Source organism: Stegostoma tigrinum, chromosome 8 (assembly GCF_030684315.1).
Source record: "Stegostoma tigrinum isolate sSteTig4 chromosome 8, sSteTig4.hap1, whole genome shotgun sequence".
Taxonomy (NCBI): Eukaryota; Metazoa; Chordata; class Chondrichthyes; order Orectolobiformes; family Stegostomatidae; genus Stegostoma; species Stegostoma tigrinum.
In genome coordinates this window covers 11,304,109-11,329,595 of record NC_081361.1, presented here as the reverse complement: position 1 = coordinate 11,329,595, position 25,487 = coordinate 11,304,109, and the positions used below count along the sequence as shown (strand labels likewise).

At 42.1% G+C, this 25,487-nt stretch overlaps 1 protein-coding gene across 9 annotated transcripts in view; it reads left to right on the top strand.

The window, feature by feature from the left end:
- The window catches only part of fam20b (FAM20B glycosaminoglycan xylosylkinase), a 210,825-nt gene that overhangs the window by 36,929 nt on the left and 148,409 nt on the right, over positions 1-25,487 (top strand). Inside the window, exons 2-4 of one of the 9 annotated variants that reach the window (XM_048539017.2) lie at positions 1,245-1,369; positions 9,285-9,350; positions 21,627-21,647. The exons of 5 other annotated variants lie outside the window; for them this stretch is intronic. The gene's annotated coding sequence lies outside the window, so the exon portion shown is untranslated. The remainder of the gene's footprint in view (positions 1-1,244; positions 1,370-9,284; positions 9,351-21,626; positions 21,648-25,487) is intronic. 3 more of the 9 variants (XM_048539019.2, XM_048539018.2, XM_059647731.1) reach the window with 3 other exon arrangements.

Sequence of the window (25,487 nt, the reverse complement as noted above, 5' to 3'; positions counted from 1 at the left end):
GATTTGAGTATTTTGATAAACTCCTGACCTTGCCAGGAATGATAGTAAAAAAAGTTAAAGGTTCTTTGTCTGAATGTGTGGAAACAGACTAGCAACACAAGAGATATGTGAATTAGATTTAAACATCATTTGAGAGACATGGATTAATATTTCAGCGTACACTGTTTCAAGAAAGCAGATAAAGTGGCAAAGGAGGCTGATAATAAGAGATGGGATCATAAGCTTCGTGAGGATGAATCTGGGCTCAGAAGATTATGAAGTAGAATTAGGGACAAGAAGTCAGAAAATGCTGGTGGGGTTAGTTTATAGACTGAACATATGTAACAAAGGCAGTGTAATACTTGTGGGAAACTTTAACATAATATAAACTGGAAAGGGTGGTCCAGAAGATGAGTTTGTAGAATGTTTTTGTGACCGTCTCCTGAAGGTAAGAGATTGAAGTGCTCTTTAATTTTGATGTTTTTTTAAAATTAACTATGCAGTGGATTTAGACTGCCTAAACTTATTTCATGCTGATCTGTTCAACCAAAAAACTGATATGAGTTTGTCTTTCGAATTAATGATCTAAATAAAAACTATGCAGTAATGTAAGAGGTTACTATACAGGGTAAGATTTCATGGTGTTGGGCAATTTTATTACAGGGGTGGGACTACTAACTTATTAGTAGAGAACTACCAGTAATAGAGTTGGGATAAATGGAACATAGAGACATAAGTATGCCATTCAGCCCTACCATTCAGTAGAATTTTGGCTGATTGAACATTTTGCTTTTTGCTAACTATAACTACATAACCCTGTATGCCTGTAGTAATCAGAAATCTGTCAATCTCTATGTTAAACCTACTCAAATACTGAGTCTTCACAGCATTCTGTGATAGAGTATTCTAAAGGTTCACAACCTGCCAAGTAAAATAATTTCTCCTCTGGACCTTGGTGGCATTTGCTTTAATACAAAGAGGAGAAACTTGCATATACCCTGCCTTTCTGTTTAAGTAGGTTTCAATGAGATCAGCTCTCATTCTTCAAACTTCTAGAGAACACAGGCCTGGTTTGCCTAATCTCTCTTCATAGGAGACAGACCAGAAAACCATAAATGATAAGAGCAGAATTAGGCCATTGAGTCTTCTCTGACATTTGATCACAGCTGATATGTTTTTCAATTCGAATCTCTAGCCTTCTCTATGTAACCCTTGATCCCCTTACTAATCACGAATTTATCTATCTGTGTCTTGAATACACTTAGTGACTTGGCCTCCCCCTTTCTGCGCCCATTCTGGGAACAGATCTGGTGAACCGCTGGTGCACTCCCTCTATGGCAATCCTATCTTTCCTGAGATAAGGAGACTTAGACTGCGCACACTACTCCAGGTATGGTCTAGTCAGCTTTTATTCAGTTGAAGCTAAACTTCAGTCTTTCTGTATTCAAACCTAACATTACTTTCATCTTCTTAGCTTTCTGCATGTGCTTATTAGCCTTCAGTGAGTTTTGCCAAGGATACCTGGGTCCCTTTGCACATCTGCACTTTCTAGCCTCTTACCATTAAATAAATATTGTACACATCTGTTTATCCTGACTCTGGATAATGTTGTTTTTCCACATCATATTCCATCTGCCATATTCTTTTCAATAACCATGTCCAGTCCCCCTGAAACCACTTTAAATCTTCCACGGAACATATGTTTCCACTTAGCTTTGTTTCATCTGCAAATACAGGATCATTACATTAATCCTATCTCAATCATTAATATATTGTGAACAGCTGAAGCCCAAGCACCGATCCTTGCAATCCCCCTCTAGTCATAGCCTGTTTACATAGAATGACATTTATTCCTGTTAAGTTTTCTGTTAGCCAATCGTTATTCTATGCTGCTACATAACCACCTATCCCGTGTGCTCTAATCTTTCTAACCAGCCTCCTGGAAATCCAAGTGTACAACATTCGCTGGTTCTCCTTTATCAATTTTGTTAGTGACAACTTCAAAAAAACTCAATTTGTTAAATACAATTTGCCATTAGCAAAATAATGCTGACTGTGTCCAATCAGATCATTGGATTTACCTTAACCTTTATAGTTGTAGTTTTACCCCACTGCTGATTTAAGGCTGAAGGGCTTGTAGTTTGGCATTTTGTATCTTGCTTCCTAATTAAATAGTGAGGTTGACTTTTGCTACCTTCCAATCTACAGGAATTATTCCAAAGTTCATAGAATTTTGGATGATAATTACCGAATCACGGTAGCTACATCCTTCAGTGACCTGGCATGAAGATCATCAGAACTTGGGGATTAATCATCTTCCAGCCCCATTAATTTCTCAAAAATAATCATTTTACTAATGCTAGTTCCTACAACACCTCATTCTCCCTAACCACTTGGATATCCACTTCCAGGAGATTTCTTGAATATTCCTCTGTGAAAACTGATGCAAAGTAATCATTTAGCTTCTCTGCCATTTCTTTATACTCCATTGCAAATTTTCCTGACTCAGCCTTTAAAGGACCCACATTTGTTTTCACCAGATGTTGCCTTTTGACATGCCTGTCAAAGCTTTGAGAGTTAATTTTTGTCATATGCCAAACTGCATTCATATTCTGTGAGGCTGGATGAACACAGCAGGCCAAGCAGCATCTCAGGAGCACAAAAGCTGACGTTTCGGGCCGAGACCCTTCATCAGAGAGGGGGATGGGGGGAGGGAACTGGAATAAATAGGGAGAGAGGGGGAGGCAGACCGAAGATGGAGAGTAAAGAAGATAGGTGGAGAGGGTGTAGGTGGAGAGGTAGGGAGGGGATAGGTCAGTCCAGGGAAGACGGACAGGTCAAGGAGGTGGGATGAGGTTAGTAGGTAGCTGGGGGTGCGGCTTGGGGTGGGAGGAAGGGATGGGTGAGAGGAAGAACCGGTTAGGGAGGCAGAGACAGGTTGGACTGGTTTTGGGATGCAGTGGGTGGGGGGGAAGAGCTGGGCTGGTTGTGTGGTGCAGTGGGGGGAGGGGATGAACTGGGCTGGTTTAGGGATGCAGTCGGGGAAGGGGAGATTTTGAAACTGGTGAAGTCCACATTGATACCATATGGCTGCAGGGTTCCCAGGCGGAATATGAGTTGCTGTTCCTGCAACCTTCGGGTGGCATCATTGTGGCAGTGCAGGAGGCCCATGATGGACATGTCATCAAGAGAATGGGAGGGGGAGTGGAAATGGTTCGCGACTGGGAGGTGCAGTTGTTTGTTGCGAACTGAGCGGAGGTGTTCTGCAAAGCGGTCCCCAAGCCTCCGCTTGGTTTCCCCAATGTAGAGAAAGCCGCACCGGGTACAGTGGATGCAGTATACCACATTGGCAGATGTGCAGGTGAACCTCTGCTTAATGTGGAATGTCATCTTGGGGCCTGGGATGGGGGTGAGGGAGGAGGTGTGGGGACAAGTGTAGCATTTCCTGCGGTTGCAGGGGAAGGTGCCGGGTGTGGTGGGGTTGGAGGGCAGTGTGGAGCGAACAAGGGAGTCACGGAGAGAGTGGTCTCTCCGGAAAGCAGACAGGGGTGGGGATGGAAAAATGTCTTGGGTGGTGGGGTCGGATTGTAAATGGCGGAAGTGTCGGAGGATAATGCGTTGTATCCGGAGGTTGGTAGGGTGGTGTGTGAGAACGAGGGGGATCCTCTTGGGGCGGTTGTGGCGGGGGCGGGGTGTGAGGGATGTGTCGCGGGAAATGCGGGAGACGCGGTCAAGGGCGTTCTCAATCACCGTGGGGGGGATGTTGCGGTCCTTAAAGAACTTGGACATCTGGGATGTGCGGGAGTGGAATGTCTTATCGTGGGAGCAGATGCGGCGGAGGCGGAGGAATTGGGAATAGGGGATGGAATTTTTGCAGGAGGGTGGGTGGGAGGAGGTGTATTCTAGGTAGCTGTGGGAGTCGGTGGGCTTGAAATGGACATCAGTTACAAGCTGGTTGCCCGAGATGGAGACTGAGAGGTCCAGGAAGGTGAGGGATGTGCTGGAGATGGCCCAGGTGAACTGAAGGTTGGGGTGGAAGGTGTTGGTGAAGTGGATGAACTGTTCGAGCTCCTCTGGGGAGCAAGAGGCGGCGCCGATACAGTCATCAATGTACCGGAGGAAGAGGTGGGGTTTGGGGCCTGTGTAGGTGCATCTTCCGCACCTACACAGGCCCCAAACCCCACCTCTTCCTCCGGTACATTGATGACTGTATCGGCGCCGCCTCTTGCTCCCCAGAGGAGCTCGAACAGTTCATCCACTTCACCAACACCTTCCACCCCAACCTTCAGTTCACCTGGGCCATCTCCAGCACATCCCTCACCTTCCTGGACCTCTCAGTCTCCATCTCGGGCAACCAGCTTGTAACTGATGTCCATTTCAAGCCCACCGACTCCCACAGCTACCTAGAATACACCTCCTCCCACCCACCCTCCTGCAAAAATTCCATCCCCTATTCCCAATTCCTCCGCCTCCGCCGCATCTGCTCCCACGATAAGACATTCCACTCCCGCACATCCCAGATGTCCAAGTTCTTTAAGGACCGCAACTTCCCCCCCACGGTGATTGAGAACGCCCTTGACCGCGTCTCCCGCATTTCCCGCGACACATCCCTCACACCCCGCCCCCGCCACAGCCGCCCCAAGAGGATCCCCCTCGTTCTCACACACCACCCTACCAACCTCCGGATACAACGCATTATCCTCCGACACTTCCGCCATTTACAATCCGACCCCACCACCCAAGACATTTTTCCATCCCCACCCCTGTCTGCTTTCCGGAGAGACCACTCTCTCCGTGACTCCCTTGTTCGCTCCACACTGCCCTCCAACCCCACCACACCTGGCACCTTCCCCTGCAACCGCAGGAAATGCTACACTTGTCCCCACACCTCCTCCCTCACCCCCATCCCAGGCCCCAAGATGACATTCCACATTAAGCAGAGGTTCACCTGCACATCTGCCAATGTGGTATACTGCATCCACTGTACCCGGTGCGGCTTTCTCTACATTGGGGAAACCAAGCGGAGGCTTGGGGACCGCTTTGCAGAACACCTCCGCTCAGTTCGCAACAAACAACTGCACCTCCCAGTCGCGAACCATTTCCACTCCCCCTCCCATTCTCTTGATGACATGTCCATCATGGGCCTCCTGCACTGCCACAATGATGCCACCCGAAGGTTGCAGGAACAGCAACTCATATTCCGCCTGGGAACCCTGCAGCCATATGGTATCAATGTGGACTTCACCAGTTTCAAAATCTCCCCTTCCCCGACTGCATCCCTAAACCAGCCCAGTTCGTCCCCTCCCCCCACTGCACCACACAACCAGCCCAGCTCTTCCCCTCCACCCACTGCATCCCAAAACCAGTCCAACCTGTCTCTGCCTCCCTAACCGGTTCTTCCTCTCACCCATCCCTTCCTCCCACCCCAAGCCGCACCCCCAGCTACCTACTAACCTCATCCCACCTCCTTGACCTGTCCGTCTTCCCTGGACTGACCTATCCCCTCCCTACCTCTCCACCTACACCCTCTCCACCTATCTTCTTTACTCTCCATCTTCGGTCCGCCTCCCCCTCTCTCCCTATTTATTCCAGTTCCCTCCCCCCATCCCCCTCTCTGATGAAGGGTCTAGGCCCGAAACGTCAGCTTTTGTGCTCCTGAGATGCTGCTTGGCCTGCTGTGTTCATTCAGCCTCACATTTTATTATCTTGGAATCTCCAGCATCTGCAGTTCCCATTATCTCTGCATTCATATTCTGTTCCCTCTGTCTTTATCAGTTCCTTTATCTTTTCCTTTGTATTCTACAAACCTCTCAATTGCTACTGTTTCTGGAAACTGTATAGGCGTTTTCTTTTAATCTTCTGCAAAAACTATGAACTTATTTGTTAGCTACGGTTGATTAATCAATTTTGAGTTTTTACATCTTGAATGAGTGTAGAGTTGCTGTATTCCAGTGAAGTGGAACAGTCATATTTGTTAGCAAGTGATTGCTGACAGTGACAATAGTTGTTGTATGTTGTGCAGCCCCCCTTTAAAGAATATCCATTGCTTAGTACCGCTTTTAATGTATTTTTTGAATTTACTTCAGTTATTTTGTGCCTTATGTCTTCATAATTTCTCTTATTCAAATTTAACACCCTTGCTTCAAAATGAATTGTCTCACTTTCAAACGTAATAGAAACGTCTGTCATAATCTGGCCATGTATCCCTAAAGATGAAGGGTCTAGGCCCGAAACGTCAGCTTTTGTGTTCCTGAGATGCTGCTTGGCCTGCTGTGTTCATCCAGCCTCACATTTTATTATCATGTATCCCTAAAGGTTCTTTTATGACAAATGTTCTAATTAACGCTTCTTTATCACATATTACTAGATCTAAAATAACACATCCTCTAGTTGGCTTCTCAACATACCCTTGTAGAAGACCATCTCTAACATACTCCAGAAATTCCCCCCTTCAGCTTATTCAAAGATTGAAATCACTGATGAATAACTGTTGCCCATGTTACATTCTTTCTTCATCTTCTAATTAACACCATTCCTCACCACACCTGTTTGGTGACCTATGAATAACTCCAACCAATGTCTTCTGCCCCTTGGTGTTTCTTAGCTCCACCCAAACAAGTTTCCACATTCTTCCAACTTGAGATTATTGCTTAGTAATGTAATCACCCCATCCCTGTTACCAGCACACCTCCACCTCCTTCCCCTGTGTTTGTCTTCCTAAATGTTGAATATTCAGTTCTCAGCCACTGTTGTCATGCAGCTTTTTTTAAATACTGACAATTAGACCATACCTGTGTATCTTTATTTTTGCCTGTTGATTATTTTCTTTGCTGTCGATGCTGCATGCATTCAGATAAAGTACCTTGAAATTTGTCTTCTTGACATCTTTTTGGCTTTCTGTTGCCAATTTTATTTCCTTCCAATTTGGAATACTCCTCAGCTTCCCACCACACTGACAAGCTGGTTTAAACTCAATCTAACAGCACTAGCAAATCTCCCACTGAGGACATCTGTCCCAGTCACATTAAGATGTAACCTGCCCAGTTTGTATACGTCCTACCTGCTGATAGGTAGCTTTGAAAGCAAGTTGTGAAAATGATAGAATTTGTTAAGGAGTGCAGATACGTTCAGTGAATGGCAAAGATTTGGCAGATAGCACAAAATATGGGAAAATGAGTGTTGTCCACTATAGCAGGAAGAATGTAAAAGCAGAATGTTATTTAATGGAGACTGCAGAATACTTCATACGTGAATCACCAAAATGTTAACTTGCAGGTACTTAGGAATGCAAGTTTTGTTGTCTTTCATTGCAAGATAGGTCGAGTATGAGTATGTAAAGTATGCTACAACTACAGGCCATTAGTGGGATCACACTGAGTACTGTGTATGGCTTGGTCTGTTTGAGGGTGGCTATAATTGCATTGGAAGTTCAGAGTAGGAACTAGGCTGACTCCCGGGATGAAGGGGATCTGAGGAAAGTTTGAGCCAATACTCATTGGAATCGAGATGAACACAAGGTGAAGGAATAAAGGAAAATAACCTGCAGACAAAAGTACTGATTGCCCAGTAGTATGGATAAGATTAAGAACCTGTGGAAAAAAGTGGTGTGTTCATCACCACATTGCAGAGAAAAAGACAGCAATGACAAAATAGGGACTTATTTGGGCGGCATGGTGACTCAGTGGTTAGCATGGCTGCCTGACAGCGCCAGGGACGGGTTCAGTTCCATCCTTGGGCAACCCTGAGTGGAGTTTGCACCTTCTCCCCGGGTTCTCCGGTTTCCTCCCATAGTCCAAAGATGTGCAGGTGAGGTGGATTGGCGATGCTAAATTGCCTGTAGTGTTCAGGGAGCTGTAGATTAGGTGGGTTTTAGGGGGATGTGTCTGGGTGGGATGCTTCAAGGATCGTTGTGGACTTGTTGGGCTGAAGGGCCTGTTTCCACACTGTAGGGATTTTATGATTTGTGAAGTCAATGGAAATCAGCAATTTATTGATTATATTAAATTACTTTGCAAATGAATGACCCCTTGATAAATTGTCCCATTTGACCTGATGGTTATGATCCCTGTAATTGGTTTTATTAGTAAAATTCACTATCACTAAGGTCAGTACTTGGTTTGAGAATGGTCACAAATTTTTTAAAGGAGTTAGCAGAATTTATGAAACTGGCCCGAACCTGCAGTGTTCAATGGCAGCTGGTAAGTTTAGCAAGACTTTGTTTTGTTACAACCGTAATTAAGTTGTAATTTGTATCACAACATTAGTTGAACGGCATAAGCTTATGAGCACAGGAAGGAATATATGGTGTAGTCATGTAGAAGAAGAACATTCTTTAACAAAATATAATTTTAGTTTAGTAACTGAAATATTACTCTAATAAACATGGACATAGGCTCTGGTGTAGCTGGTGATTAGTTCATGTTAAGTTTATTTTATTATAAATTCTCCAAACTTAAAACTAGTCATAGGTTTGTATAAAAGGCCAAGTTTAATAAAGTTGTGTTGATGCATCTTCTTGCCTGACTTAGCATTAACCCTGGCAAGTATGAGTTAACTATACCACTCCTGCACACCGCTTTGAACTGATAATATCAACATGAGTTGGAATGTGTGATGTAGAACACTTCAAAGGCAAATTAACTTGGGTGCAGTAAAACCTATGTAGAGATGAAAGGGTTTCCAATCCTAAGTGCTTCTTTGCCAGGGACATTGTTCATGGTGGAAGTGCTGCAGAGCAGTTAGTTGGTTCTGCTTTAACGTGATAATTGCTTTCCTGTGCAACATTGTGTTATAGAAAATCTTGCTATTGAAATAATGGGGCCTGACGCAAAGGATAGCACAATTTGAATAAATGTTTAATTCATATCTAATAATGAAATGAGTAAATTTAACACTTTACCATGAAAAAATGTCAAGACGACTTGATCGGGGAGGAGGTTATACTGTACCTCTTACAGAAAGCCCTTCACATCAAAGCCTGCAAAATGATCACTTGATGCCAGCACAGAAACTTTCAACGCTAACATTGTATGTATTCATGCCAAAGCCTGTGAAATGATCATGTGATGTCGACACATACTACTCCACACACTAATGGAATTGTTATAGACAGTGCAAGTTTGCGTTTTAGAAATAGTGTCGCCCTATTCATCAATCATGTTACTGCCAATTTGTGTTGATGGAACATGCGTTATAGCAGAATCAACTGTAGATGGATATTTTGTGATTAAATGTGTGTTACATGTTGCAAGATCTCTTGTACATGGTACACGATTTATCAATGAAATACCTGTTTTTAATATCAGGGATAGAGTTATGAGCCAATACTACTATCAATATGACAACAATTTGGTCTTCTTTGATCTTTTTCGGTGAGTACTCATGAAAACAATGTTTACTTTGATCTTGTTGCTTTGCATGAGCCACTATGGTTTTTCTTAATTTGGGCAACTGAAAGAATGCTGTCTCATTTTTATTGCAGTGCATTGTTTGTTAAAAGTGAAATTGTAAAGCTGGAAATAAGGACACTGTCAGAAAGACCAGTATAGTGTCTTTCTTAAACTCAAGAAGTTCCAGAAGTTTAGTGTAGAAAAACATGCCAGTGTGCTTAGAAATCCTCCATTTGTTCTAGACACTGTAGTCTCTTGGGTATAATAGCACAGGTAATTCTTGAGAATAGTTTAAATGGTTTGGGTCCAGAAGTAGTTCGATGCCAGCTGATATGTAGTTATGCAGTAATGAGATCTGTTGTGGCATTGTGGTAGTGTCCTTTAATCTCTGAGGCAGAAACTGAGTTCAAATCTCATGGGTTCCAGAGATATATAATACCATTTCTGAATAGGTTGATTAGATTAGATTCCCTACAGTGTGGAAACAGACCCTTCGGCCCAACAAGCCCACACCGCCCCTCAAAGCAGCTTGGAAAGTATAAGGAATTTACTGTAAGTATTAAGGCTGTTAGGTGCAGTGGAAGGCCTGTGTGCTCCAGCAATGTGTAGTAACATCTGTGCTTATTCAGGAGTATGAGACAAAACTATAGCAAGAAAGGTAATAAAATGTGAGGCTGGATGAACACAGCAGGCCAAGCAGCATCTCAGGAGCACAAAAGCTGACGTTTCGGGCCTAGACCCTCTCTGATGAAGGGTCTAGGCCCGAAACGTCAGCTTTTGTGCTCCTGAGATGCTGCTTGGCCTGCTGTGTTCATCCAGCCTCACATTTTATTATCTTGGAATTCTCCAGCATCCGCAGTTCCCATTATCTCTCCTATAGCAAGAAAGGCCCCTTTATGCCCTGTGCTATATGTTATCGCTTGCACACAACTACGTCTTTTGCAAGGTGGGTTTAAGCACTTAATGCAACCAGATCAGAGTAAATCCATTTAGTGAAGCTTTTTTTTTTGTTCATGGGCTAGCTAACTGCAATGTTAGAATTGACAGAGTTTCATCTTGATTCAGCTCACACAGAACCATGCTTGAGGGAAATAAATGTGTCACCTTATGCAAATTGGTGTGTTTGTTTAACTATTCTCTGGTTGCTTTACTGACAAGGCTGGCTCTGGGTTAAATATGAATATCCTTTTTGAGGGCTGAGCTTTTTTACCAGACTGAGTCAGTTTATTAATTGCATGTCTCTGTGCCTTTCCTGGATATTCCCCCGGTGGGTGGGATTTTCCTTTGACACTCTACCCCAATAAGTGATCTGTCATTAGGCCTCTGTAATAGCAATCTGGGTAAGGGCATGTCCTCTGTTCATTGATCCTTATTTTGCTGTCTTGTGTTTATCTCTGTAGTTGCACGTAGGAGCTGCCTCAATTTCAATGATCAAGGAGATTGGGGAAAAAGAATACATTAGCTACTTTCCTTCCCCTTAGGTGCTTAAACGAAACATGTATCCCCTTCTGAAAGGATCCTAGACTGTAAGCAATCACTGCCTCTGGATTTTTAGGCCTTTTGGCATCACTATTAGAAGAAAAATGCAGAAGCCCTTTTTGGGGCCTAGAGTTTTCATGTAATCATTCAAATGAAGGCACATCAATATAACAAGTTGTTTTTAAAGAGAAATTGTTCATTGGATATAGACATCGCTGGCTCAGCCTGCATTTATTGTCCGTCTCTCATTCTCCTCGAGAGCAAGGTGGTGAGCCACTGCCACCTTTAAAGCCATGCAATGCATGCAGTGTGGGTACTTCCTGTGCTGTCAGGAAGGGAGTTCCAGTTTTAGATTGTGACTGTAAAGGAATGATGGTTATATTTCCAAGTCAAGATGGTATGTGGCCTGGAGAGCAACTTGCAGGTTGTGGTGTTCAAATGGCTTTAGTGTTCTTGTCCTTTTAGGTGCTAGAGTTTTCAGGCTTGGGCATTGCTATCTGATGAAACTTGCAGTCATAGAGGCTCATACGGCATGGACACAGGCCCTTTGTCCAACTTGTCCATGCCGACCAAGTTTCCCAAACCAATCTAGCTCCACTTGTATGTGTTTGGCCCATTTCAACCATATCTGTGCCTCTCATAATTTTATAGACCTCTGTCAAGTCTCCCCTCAGGTCCTGCTGCTCAAAAGAAAACAACTCAAGTTTTTCTAGCCTCTTGTTATAACTCATATCTTCTAAACCTGGCAGCATCCTGATTAACCACTTCTATGCCCTGTCCAAAGCTTTGACATCCTTACTGTGATGTGGCAACCAGAATTGAACATAATACCCTAAGTGCGGCATAACAAAAGTCTTACAAAGCTGAACATGACTCCTGACTTTCATACTCAGTTCCCCGACCAATAAAGGCAAGCATGCTATATGTTTTCTTAACCACCCTATTTACTTATGTTTTCACTTTCAGGGAGCTATGGACTTGAGCTCTGAGATCCTTCTGTACATCAGTGCTATTCAGAGTCCTGCCAGTAACATTTGATTTCCCAAAGTACAGCACCTCACTTGCACAGATTAAACTCCACCTGCCATTTCTTCACCCATTATCTGCTTCTGATCTGTATCCCTCTGCACCCTTTGACAAACTTCTACACTATCGACAACTTCACTGATCTTTGTATCATCTACACGCTTACTAACCCACCCATCTACATTTTCATCTTAGTCATTTGTATATTATCACAAACAGCAGAGGTCCCAGTATAAATCCCTGCAAAACTCCGCTAGTCATGGACTTCCAGCCTGGAAAAACACCCTTCCATCAGTACCTTCTTTGGGCAAGCCAATTTTGAAGACAGCCAAGTCACCATAAAAACATCTCAATCTTCTGGATAAGCCTACCATGTGGGATCATGTCAAAAGCCTGACAAAATTGTTGTAAACAACATCCACTGCTCCACGCTCTTTGATTACCTTTGAATTTTTTTGCTGATATGACAATCAAGTTAGTAAGACGTGACCCACCCTGCATAAAATAATGCTGACTGTCCTTAATTAGGCCATGCTTTTACAAATGTGCATAAATCCTATTCCTAAGAATTCTCTCCAATAGTTTCCCAACCACCAATGAGAGAGTCACCAGTCTATATTTTCCCAGATTATCCCTATTTCTCCTCTTGAACAGAAGAACAACATTAGCTACTCCATGCCGTTCTTCACAATTAAAACTGATGCAAAATATTTGTTTAGTATCTCTGTGGTTCCACATGTAGACGACTTTGTTGATCTTTAAGAGGCTCTATTCCCTGTCTAGTTGCTATTTTTCTCTTAATGTACTTATAGAATCTGTTTGGATTATTATTAACCTTCCCCTTTTTTGCCCTCCTGATTTCTCTCTTTAAGTCCCTGCACCCCCTAGTAGTCTTCAAGAGATTCACTTGATCCCAGTTGTCTATACCTAACATGAGCCTCCTTATTCTTGACCAGGGCCTCCATATCTTTATTCTGTACTCCTGTTCTGTACTCTTACCAGCCTTGCCCTTTACACTAACAGGAACATAATGACTGTAAACTCTCATTATCCCAGTTTTGAAAGTGTCCCTCTACCTGCAAATAGTCTACAGCAGTCAACTTTTGGAAGTTCTTGTCTCATACCATCAAAATTTGCCTTGCTCCAATTAAGAACTTCACTTTTATACAAGGCCTATCCTTTTCCATAACTATTTTGAAAATAATAGAATTATGTTAGCTAACCCCAAAGTTCTCCCCCACTAACACTTCAGTCATGCCTTGCGTTATTTCCTAAGAGAAAATCATGTTTTGCTCCTTTTTTCAAGTAGGTACAACTACCTGTTGGATGAGTGCAGATCAAGGTTGTGTTGTCTTGTGTGCTATTGAGATTTTTGAGTATTGTTGGAGCTGCAGTCATCCATGAAAGTGGAGAGTATTCTATCATACTCTTTCCTTGTTTTGTAGATGGTGGTCTATGGGAGCCGCTTACAGCAGAATTCTCAGTCTGTATGGTGGTGCAAATGTTATTTGCCACTTATCAGGTCAAGCCTGAATGTTGTCTAGGTTTTGCTACCAATGGACACAGACTGCCTATTATCAGAAGAGCTGTGATTAGTACTGAATATTATGTAATCACTAGCGAGCATTTCCTTTTCTGACCTTATGATAGAAGGAAGATACTGGAAGAATCAACTGGGCTCGAAGATTAGTGTGGGTGAATTGGGTTTCAGTTTGTGGGGCACTGGCACTAGTAACGGATAGAAGGGAGCTGATCCAGTGGGATGGGCTTCACTACTGGGACTTGTGTCCAAGTGATTTGGGTGTCTTTAATACTCTATATACTTAATGAAGAGTAACACGGAGCTTGATTGATGCATATAAGACCCTGAAGAGTCTTGACTAGGTAGATGTGGAGACGGTGTTTCCTTTTACGGAGAATCTAGAATGAGGAATCCCTGTTTGAAATTAAAGGGTCCCCCATTTGAGCAGACATGAGATGAACATTTTCTCAGAAGAAAATGTTAATCTCATGTCAGCTGAAATGGGACACCCTTTATTTTGAGTGCCTTTGGAACTCTTGCTGATACAGAGCTGGAAACATAATCTTTCTTTGCATATTTATAAGGCAGAGGTAGGTAGATTATTGGTAAGGAAAGTGGTGAAAGGTTATCGAGGTTAGGTGGCAATGTGAATCTGCGTTCCAATCAATTACCTTACTGACTGGCGAATCTACTTCCAAGAGCTGAACGGCCCACTTTTGCACCTTGCTCGCATGTTTGTTTCATTGAGCACAAGGATGGTTGTGAAACTTTCTGCTCTGTTAGTGGCTCAGTTGTCCAGTACAGTTCGTGGATGGATGGAAGTAACAGGAATACAGAGCTTTGATCTAAAGCGCTGGTTATAAGATTACTTTTATCTGTCTCATTACATGCTGTTTGGCATGCAAGCAAGTCCTATATTGCATTTATCGCATTGTTTTAAATATGCCGAGGGCATCTGTCATATTGTCCACTATGCTTTATTGATCCAAGCTTGATAGTAATAGCAAATTGGGAGAAGATGAACCATGAGACTGAAAGTTGTGGTTGAATACAATTCAAGCTGCTGATAGCCCTTACGACCTCAGTGAAGCCTGTTGGAGAGTTGCAGGATCTGTTCAAAATCTATTCTATTTCGCATGATGATCGCCTCAATAACGTTCAGTGGCACTATCCTCAGTGTGAAGATGGGATGTAGATGGGACTCCACAAAAACTGTGCATTGGTCATTCCCACCAGAAGTGTCACGGACAGATATATCTGTGATAGGTACAGTGGTGAGCATGTGATTTTACTTTCTTGTTGGTTCCTTCACCATCGGCCCAGACCCAGTCCCCGCAGCTGTGTATTTGAGGACTTGGCCAGTTTGATCTGTGTTTGCACTACTGAGCAGCTTTTTTAGTGATTGACATTGACGTCTCCTCCCACAGTACAACGTGTGTCCTTGTTGCCTTCATGCTTTTCTCAAGCGGTGCTCAATGTGGAGAATGATTAAGGAAACATGACACAATACAAAAACCGGTTTATATCCCTCAGAGGAAAAACACTATTTCAAAGAAAATCAGCCATGCACAATTAAAGACACAAGGAACAGCATAAAACTAAAAGAATGGGCTTACAAAAATGCAAAATAAAAGCATAGATCCTGCTAACTGGAAAAGACACAAAGACCAGAAAAAGACCACAAAGCAGCTCATAAAAGGTACTAAAATGAATTATGAGAGGAAATTTGTTAGGTACATCAAAATCAATAAGGACAAATTTTATGGCTTCATAAAAGGAGTAAAAGTGCTAAGGAGTAGTGCTGGCCTGCTAAAGCCTGAAAGTGGGGATCTTGCCAATGATTGTGGAGAAATGGCAGACATATTGATTGTGACTTTACCTCCATATACTCAGTAGAAAAACAGTAAAACTTGCCAACGTCCTGAGGAAATTCTCACTGGATTGGGAACAGGGACTGAATAAAATTAACTTCATTTCCTCCTTACCAATATCTTACTTAAAAGAAGTAAAGAGTGACAAATCCCTGGGATCTAATGGTTTCCATGAGAGGATGTCAAAGGACATAGCGGAGCAAGTTGTAGATACCCTAACTATGATCTTTCAGAGTTCCTTAGAAATGCCCCTCTGGATTGGAAAAGTGCATGTTGCTCTGCTTTCTAAGAAGGGTGAAAAAGGGAAACCAGGGAATTGCAGATCAGTTAGCCTAACCCCTCTGGTGGGAAAGTTGCTGGAGTTTATAATCAAGAATGGAGTAACTGAGCAGTTTGAAAAATTTCATTTAATCAAGATGAACCAGCATGGATTGATGACTGGTAAGTCATGCCTGACAAGCCTCATGGAAATCTTTTGAAGAATTGACGAAAGTAGTGGATGGGGTAATGTAAATGGCTATTGTTTATGTGGACTTCCAGATGGCACTTGAAGTCCCATCCACATAAGCTGTTAACTAATGTAGGAGCCATGGAATTGAGTTCAAATTACTGATGTGGCTGGGAACTGATCGAATGGCAGGTGACAGAAAATGAGGATAATGGCTAGGTATGCATATGGGCAGAATGTGACCAGTAGTGTCCTCCTTGTGTCAGTTTCGTTTTCGGAGACCCTCACGGACATACTGCAATAACAAGACACTGTCCTGTTTAGAAAAACACAAATCCCTTTATTACCAAACAAGTACAAGCTGTGGAGAATCACTGTACTCAACCCGGCACAGTGCAGAGTCTCGCAAGTAATTCTCCCCAAGCAGCGGACACTCCCCACTTTTTATACTTTACAGAAGACATGATACAGAAAACAATTACACAATTTACAAAAGACACGATTCATGAAACAATTACTACAGCAGACAAAGACAGGGTACCAAACAAGTATTGCATCAAGAACATAAAAGACCAGGATATAGTATCGATTGCTAGTGAAGTGGCTGCTAATGGCAGGAGGCGATTTCTAGTTGTTATCGGGACAGATTGTGATTTCAAGTTGCCAGTGTGTCTGGCTAGAACAAAGTCAGTGCCCTGGCTCCTTTGTCAGCGACAGAAGTTACATGCTTTAGAGGTCTCACACCTTTTACAAATGTTCTCCACCTAAGCCTATTTGAAACAGTTTAATTCTAATTTTATTCAGTCAGGAAGCTTAAGACAGTGTCTGCATACCGATGTGTGGGAGGAAAAGGAGTTACAAAGGTTTTACACTGAATTCCCAGCTGGGCAGGAAGCTTCAGGGCAGTGCCTGCATACCTATGTGTAGACAGATAAAAGACTTTAATTTAGAAATCAATGGGATGTTATCACAATAACATCTCACTTGGATCTGTTTGAGGACCTCACTTATTCGCATTTATAAATGGCTTGGATAGTGGCATAGAAAGTCATGTATCTAAGTTTGCTGATGACACAAAATTAGGCAGCATTGTAGACAGTGTAGATTGTAACATAAAATTACAAGGGATATTGATAGACTAAGTGAATGAGCAAAACTGTGGCAGATGGAGTCCAAAATCTGCAAGTGTGAGGTTTTTCATTTTGGTCTGAAAAAGGATAGATTGGAATACATTCTAAATGGTATGAAGTGCAGTAGAAGTTCAAATAGACCTGGGAATCCAGGTGCATTAACTTCAAAATATCATAGGCAGATGCAGAAAATAGTCAAGAAAGCAAATGGTGTGCTGGTCTTTACATCTAGAGGACTAGAGTTCAAGGATGCAGATGTTATGCTACAGTTATACAAAACTCTGGTTAGAGCCAAGCTGGACTGTTGTGAGCATCACACCTTAGTGTATATTGATCTTGGAGGGTGTATGTCATAGGTTTAAAAGAATGATACCTGGATTTAAGGGGTTAAAATATCTGGAGAGATTATATAAATTAAACCTGTTTTCTCTACAGTTTAGAAGTTTGAGGGGCGATCTGATCAAAGTATTCAAGATTTTTAATGAGAAAAGATGGTCGATAAACTATTTCCTTTTGTTGAGGATTCTAGAACCAGGGCGCATTGTCTGAGAATTAGGGCCAGATCGTTCAGGGAAGATGTTAGGAAGCACTTCTACTTATAAAGGGTGGCAGATGTTTGGAACTGTCTTTGACAAATGACAAGGGCTGTTGAATCAGTTGTTAAGTTTCTATCTGAATTGCTTTACAGCAATGCATTAAGGTATTAAGGGACTTGAACCAAAGACAAATGGAGTTAAGCCACAGCTCTGTCATGATCGCATTGAATAGTTGAACATGCTCAAGGGGCTGAATGGCCTGCTCTTGTTCCTGTAATCCTATATATTCAACAGCTGAGAGGGGATGGTAATTAATAATTAGCCAGAGGTTTCCTTGCCCATTTTTGACCTGATGCCATGAGAATTTAAGCCTCCCAGGATCTAGCAAGTGGAAATGTCGGGTTAAAAAACAAGATGCAATAACTAGCATTCCAGAAAAAAAATGGTGGTAAGGGAACTAATAGGCCTGCAGACTGATAAGACCCCTGAACCTGGTGGGATGTATCCTAGGATAATAAAAGAAGTAGCTGCAGAGATAGTGGATACACTGGTAGAAACTTTCCAAGGATATTAGACTTTGGAAAGAGTACACAGGATTTGAAAACTGCCAATGTAACACCTTATTTAAAAAGCAAAAGAGACACACAGAAAGGCCAGTTAGCTTAACATCTGTTGTTGGGGGTAGAATTTTAGAGCCTATTATGAAGGATGTAGTGGCAGAGCACTTCGAAATACATAATATGGTCAAGCAGTGTAAGCATGTCTGGGATGAGGGAAGTGCATGCACTACAGCCAGTGTTGTGGATGACACAAAACTAGGTTGGATGGCAAATGTTGAGGATGAGCCAAAGAGATTGCAGAAAGATCTAGACAGGTTATGCATCTGGGCAAAGTACTTGGCAAATGTAATGTAATGTGGAAAATGGTAACGTTATACATACTGGCAGGAAGAATAGAGGAACTGAATGTCATTTAAGTGGAGAAAGAGTGCAGAAACCTCCAGCGCAGAGAGATTTGAGAGTCCTTGTGTGTCCAGATTAAGAACTGTTACTATGCAGAAGGAGGATATCAGGTCCAAACAAGCCTGCATTGGCTCTATTACTTAATGCCAATCTCCTGCCTTTTCTCTATGATTCCGTACACCATTACATAGAACTGTACAGCACAAGAACAGACCCTTTGACCCACTATTTTGTGCTTAACATGACACCAAATTAAACTAATCCCTTCTGTCTGCCCTTGGTCCATATCCCTCCATTCCTTGCATATTCAAATGCGTACCTAAAAGTCCCTTAAATGTTCACCCCATCCTCTTCATCCCAGCTCCCTCACTCGGCCATTTAACTACTCCCTCAATCACTCATCGAATCCCAGGTTCGTTCATCATCCCAAATGGGGAGAGCTCTGGTGTGAGGGAATTATGTTCCTGACTCTGATTTTATCCTGGTAAAATACTGGTAGCTGTTGCAATGTTTTGCATCAACATTGGCAAACAGTGAATGGATGCAGCCTGTTATAATAGAGGCCTTGCATCCGGTGGCTGAAACATGGTCCCAGTACTGTCAAGAAGGGGGTTTGAACCAGAGGTGTCTCTGTAACGTCTGAGGTGGCAAGTTGCTACCTGGGTGAGGTCGCCCTCCTGAAAATTCAGCAGCTGTCAGATTTGAACCCAAACCTGTGGTGAGGCTGGAACATTTGAATAAAATATCTTCCTTGCTATGATTCTGCTAGATGGCTAGCCCACTCAACTGGACATATGATTTGCCATTGGCAAGATACCAATAGTATCTTGGAAAAATGTCCCTTAATATGTTCTTAAAATATCTTAATTGACTTCCTTGTGGCAGGAAGCATGTTCAAACTGGCCGTCCAGTTGGTAAAATGCCTTCTGTGGCAAAATTTGTTCCATTGCTGACTCTTAGGACCAACAAATAATGCTGAAGTGTCAGTTTTGTTTTGCTCAGGCGCAGACCTGAGACTTGTGCACCATGCTTCTTGGCAGCCCAAAATTCATTCCAAACCCCTCCTCAGTTGTGGCCTACCTCTTATTTCACCTCCCCCTTCCCACACTGCGTCCTAACTCTTGTCCTACTAATCTTTCCTGATGGCACTCCAATTTTCATTTCCTCACACTGGTAAGCAGGCGTCTTTTAGTCTCTGTTCTACAGACTAACCAGCACAGCTCCAGCCCTCAGGCAAAGTGAAAGCATTCTCATTGCACTGCTGTTCTAATCACAAATGGTCTCCCACATTTGCTAATAGGCAATCATGGAAGAGGAACAACCTCTGATTAGAGAAGAAGCTTCATTCAAAATCTTCCAGTTACACTTACCTTTACTTAGAATAAAGGTCTTGTGGGTCACAATCGACCCATTGGCCAAATTCGCCTTTTGGATGAGGCTGATATGAAAGATGTCGAAACTGAATTTGACCAAGGCAGTAGTTGTGCTTGACAGAATAGATACTAGATCAGAGTGTGGGTTTGTTGACTTTCTCGCAGAGCTGGCTTGTTTTTGTTCAGATGCTTCATCACCATGCCAGGTAACATCAGTGAGTCTTCCAATGAAGCAATGTTGTTCTACTCTGCTTGGAATTTATACTGTCCGATCTGTTATGGTGAGTAGTGTTATTTCCAGTTTTGTTCTGTGGAGGTTTGTATATGGGGTCCAATTCTATATGTTTGTTGATTGTATTACACGTTGAGAACCATGCCTCTAGGAATTCCTGTCTGTGTCCGTGTTTGGCTTGGGCTACAATGGTTACATTGCCCCAATTAAATTGATGGCCTTCATGGTCTTGAGTGTACTGATATTAAGGAAAGTTCATTGTGTCATTTTGCTGCTAGCTGATGTTCGTGTATTCTGATGGCTAGTTTTCTTCCTGTCTGTCAGGTGTAAGGTTTGTGGTAATTGTTACATGTTATTTTGTAAACTATGTTGGTTCTGCATGTCATGGGTATGGGGTCTTTAATCCTTGAGTGTTTGTCATAGAGTGGCTGTGGGCTTGTGTGTTACCATGATTCCTAGTGGCCGTAGGAATCTTGTTGTCATTTCTGATATGTTCTTGATGTACGGCAGTGTGGCCAGTGTGCTCGGACATACTGTGCCTTCTTGTTGTTGTCTATTTAGTAGGTATCTGCAGATGAAGTTGCGGGAATAACTATAAAAGCCCATGCCAAACATAGAGACGCATGGGAATTCCTAGAAGCATGGTTCTCAACCCGTAATGCAATCAACAAACTTAAAGAATTGGACCCCGTATACGAACCAATGCAGATCAAAACTGGAAATGACACTACTCATCATGACAGATCAGACAGTATAAATTCCAAGCGGAGTAGAACAACATCACTTCACTGGAGGCCATGTTGATGTTACCTAGCATGAAATCTGAATGAAAACAAGCCAGCTTGGTGATAAGTCAACAACCTCACCCACAATCCAAGCTGCAAATCATTGCTGAAACTTTCGACTAGACCAGAGATTATTTGGTGCAGAATTTACTGATGGTGATAACTTTTGAGGGCCTGAGAAATTGCACAAACTTTAGGGTTTTTTTTAAAAAATAGGCTTGCTTGTGTTTGAGTTGAAATATAGGAAACGAGCGATCATTCCAGCAAGCAGCAGTGTGACATTGACCACATTATCTGTCTTTGTGCAGGTGACTGAGGAACAAATATTAGCCAAAATCCCAGAAAGGGACCAGTGGATTTTTTAGGTTCACTTGAGAGGCAGAAGGGACCCAAGTTTCATGTGAAGTGCGGCACCTCCAACTGTGTGTAAATGTTCTATTTATCATTGAAGCAATTCACTTCATCTTTTGAAAAAGATTACCATTTTGCTCATAGCTTATGACTTGAGATTTATGTGAAGCGTTGCAACTTAAATTATCTTGCATACTTTCATTTCAAATTTTTGGTTTTAAGGTCTCAGTCAGCCTCATAGATTTAGGCTTTAATTGTACATTTGTACCGATCCATAACTTGATCTTTTGAAATGAGTCTAATTTAAAACAGTCCCATCATCATTAATTTTTTCCAAGTCAAGACTCCAAACTTGTTCCATTGGCATTTTTAACAAATGCTGCATCTGTCATGAACAAATCAGAAGACAAAGTATGCTTAGTACCCATCGTTGTAATGTTTTCAGTTGAGATCATATTTTTCAATTAAAGTTCATTTTTGTCAGACACTTATTTTGCTGTTGGTTGTTTTAATTACATGTCACCTGATTCATTTTGGATGAAGTTCTCAAAAAATTGAAAACAGGTAAGAACAAATATCATGAAACCTTTGAGCAATTCATAATTTTTTCTTTGGAGTTTTTTTAAAGTCTGAATATGTTTGCAAAATAATGATAGTGCCCTTTGGCATAGGCAAAGACATATCAGACCTGGAAACTTGTGTAATAAAATATCAAACTTTTGGACTTTTAAGTCTTTACAACAACGAATTCAGATTAAGAATTGGCACACGTTGGGGAAAGCAATGAGAGGTATCTCTGAAGAGATAAGAAAGAATATGGAACGTTGGAAAGGAGCTGACTGGCAGGTATGGATTGACTGGGTAATTAGATTCTGTATCTTAAGGGACCAAGACCTGTCTTGATGATTAAGCTCTGGGCACCTTTCCACACCTGAGGGCCTTCCTCTCAATGTTGGAATTTCGTATCTTCAAAGATGCTGTATTGTAAACTAAGTAGCTGTAAAATAGATTGCCAGAAGGAATGGTTGTGGAAAACGATGACTCGAACAGTAAAGAACCTTTTTAAGTAGCACGTTTCTCAATGGCTTTAAAGCACATACTATTGTAGAAATGCATATATTTTAAAATAGGTGGACAGGTTTATAATTAAAGGCAAACGGTCTTTTGGGTTTGTACTAATGTTGCTAAATACAGTAGCACACAACCGAGATAACAAGTATGTTGTTCTATCAGGAACTTTGAGAAACACTTAGATCCTTTTCCTAAAGAGGTACCAGAATGTGACAAAGGGTACTTTTTGGCACTGTAACAGTATGGATGGTGTATCCATATCAAATGTACTGCAGCATTGATAACTAACTCACCACCACCTTCATCCAGTGTTTAGGAGATCAGCAGCAAATGCTGACCCTGATAGTAATGCTTGTATCCCAAGGAAGAAGGAGAAAAGAGGCATAAGTATTTGCAATGCACTTTTAATATGCTGAAACCAGGGATAGGTTAACTCATTTAGTAGGGGAGTAACAGTCTCAGGTAAATGAGAATACTTTATTGTTGTATGGCATCATACAATAAATATGACCTTTGACTTTGTTCCTCCTAGTGCCTTAATGGGCAACATTTGAATGGTCGCCTTTCCTAATTAAACAAGTGTATTTTCTCAGAGCCAGTCTTTAGAAGTTAGAGACTAGATATAGTCTGGTTTCTTAATTTTTGAAGAGAAGTTTTTTTTGTTCTCATTTATTTAGTTTTCTGGTGTTTTGTTCCTTCATACCAAGCAAAAGTATTATGCTGTATAGCACTGTTGTATGGACATGATGTGAGAGAGGAATTGGGGCCTGTAGAAGTAGTACTGGAGATTGGAAAGTATTACTATGGTTTCTCATCATGCTGTTTGCAAACTGACTTGCAGTTAATGAAGTTGATACTGTTTCTTGTATGAAGTGTAATTTCCATGCAATAAGAAATTTAGGGTGGTTGATCTCCAGAGGTGTAAGATGTTGCTGTATGAAAAGATGAGCAGTCTTTGCTGAGGACCATGCTGAGTTTCTGGAAGCAAAGGCAATGTGGCTATACAACTGGTATGCCATGATGATGATTTTGCCTTCTAGAAACTTACCCCTCATACCATGCCCGTGCAACACTGATGAACAACAACATTGGGGGAAGGCCAATTTCAAAAGTTAGACAGGATCTGGCAAACATAGACTGGGAGTAGCTACTTGCAGGTATTTCTAGGCTTGGAAAGTGTGTCTTTTATAAGTAGTGTGGTGAAAATTCAGGGACAGAGTGTTCCTCTTAAAAGCAAGGACAGTATGTCTAGAGAATCCTAGGTGTCAAGGGATATTGAGAGTGTGATAAAGAATAAGAAGGAAGCATATATCAGACACAGCACATTATAAACAAGGCAGATCCTTCAAAAGTAGAGTGAAAGGTTGCTTAAAAAATTAGAGAGGCCATGAACCATCTTTGGTAGATGGGATGAAGGAAAATCCAAGGCCTTTTCCAAGTGTATTAAGAGTAAGGGGGAAATAAAAACCAGGGAGAGAGAATGGGACATATTAGATACCACTGGGCAACCTGTGCATGGAGTCAGTGTACATGGGTGAGATCTTAAATGAATACTTCTCATCTGTATTCACTGTAACTGGCAGTTTCAGTTGGGATGGTGATGTAGAACTTATGATTAATCAGGAGGAGGTAGATGTTTTAGCAGGCATATGGGTGTATAAATCCCCAGGGCCTGATGAAATATATCCCAGACTGCTGTGGGAAGCAAGGGAGAAGATTGCTGGGATACATATGTGTACATTGTAGGTTTACTTTGCTGGCTACAGGTGAAGTGCCAGATGGAGGATAGCTTTGTTCAAGAAGGGAAGCAGGAATAGGCTAGGTAATTACAGATCAGTTAGTCTGACGTCAGTGGTAGGGAAATTATTGGGAAAAAATACTGAAGCTCAGGATTAATCAATACTTGAAAGACGGATTGACCAGAGGTAGTCAGCACAGATCTGTTCGAGGGAGATCCTGCCTGACATGTTTAATTGAGTATTTTTTTGAAAAGCGACTAAGTGTATTGATGCAGGTCATGCGGTTGATGTGGCTTACATTGACTTCAGTAAAGCATTTGACAAGGATCCACATGGAAGGCTGGTCCAAAAGGTAAGAGCCCAGATGATCCAAGGCAAGTTGGCAAAGGGTGTTGGTTGAGAGTTACTGCTGTAGTTGCAAGCCTTTGACCAGCAATGTACCACAGGGTTTGTTGCTGGGACCCTTGCAGTTTGTCATGTACATTAACAACTTGGATGTGAATGTCAAAGATATAATTAGTAAGTTCGAAGATGACATGAAAATTGGTAGTATGATTGATAGTGAGAAGAATGGTCTCAGGCTACAGTCTGATATTGGGCAGAGTAATGGCAGATGCAGTTTAATCCTGATTAATGCCAGTTGATATATTTTGGGAGGCCTAATAGAGGAAGGATGTACACCATGAATAGTAGGTTCTGAGGTAGTACTGAGGAGCAAAGGGACCTTTGTGTACAAGTCCGTAGATTCCAAAGGTGTCAGCACAGGTGGTCAAGGTCGTGACAAACCCATGCGGGATGCTTGCTTTTATTGGCCAGGGTGTAGAATTTTGGAGCAAGGAAGTTTTGTTAGAAGTTTCACACATTGGTTAGGCCATAGATTGAATACTTTGTGCAGTTCTGGTCACTGCACTGTTGGAAGGAAAGCATTGCACTGGAGAGGGTGCTGAGGAGATTCAACAGGATGTTGCCTGGAATAGAAAATCTCAGCTATGAGAACAGGCTGGGTTTGTCTGATTCTCTTGGGACAGAGCAGGCTGAGAGGGGATCTGACTGAGGTACACAAAATTGAGAGGCATGGCGCGGGGAGCTTGTGAGAATCTGTTTCACCATGGCAGACATGTTTAACACCAAAAGGCATAAATTTAAGGTGAGGCATATGTGGTTTGGAGGAAATCTGAGGAAACTTTTTTTTTCACTGAGAGGGTGGTAGAAATAGGGAATATGCTGCTCAAGAGTAAGGCAGAAGCAAGTACTCTCGCAACATTTAAGAAGCATTTGGATGAATACTTCAAATGCCGGGGCATAAGCAATGGACCAGTGCAGGTAGATGGGATTTAGTATAATTTGGTGTTCATTGGTTGGCATAGACATGTGGAGTGAAGGCCCAGTTTCTATATGGTGTGTGGCTTTTTATGTTTGCACGTTTTTCTCATCCTTCTCTGCTTTTCAACTTCCTTGGCTAGATCTGTTGGTAGAAGTCATGCAGTAACGGGGTGAAAATGTGTACTGACAGGAGGATAAATTTATGTAATTTAGCAAAAATATGTAGCTGTGAATTGATGACTTTTGTTTATGCAGCAAATGCACTACGAGT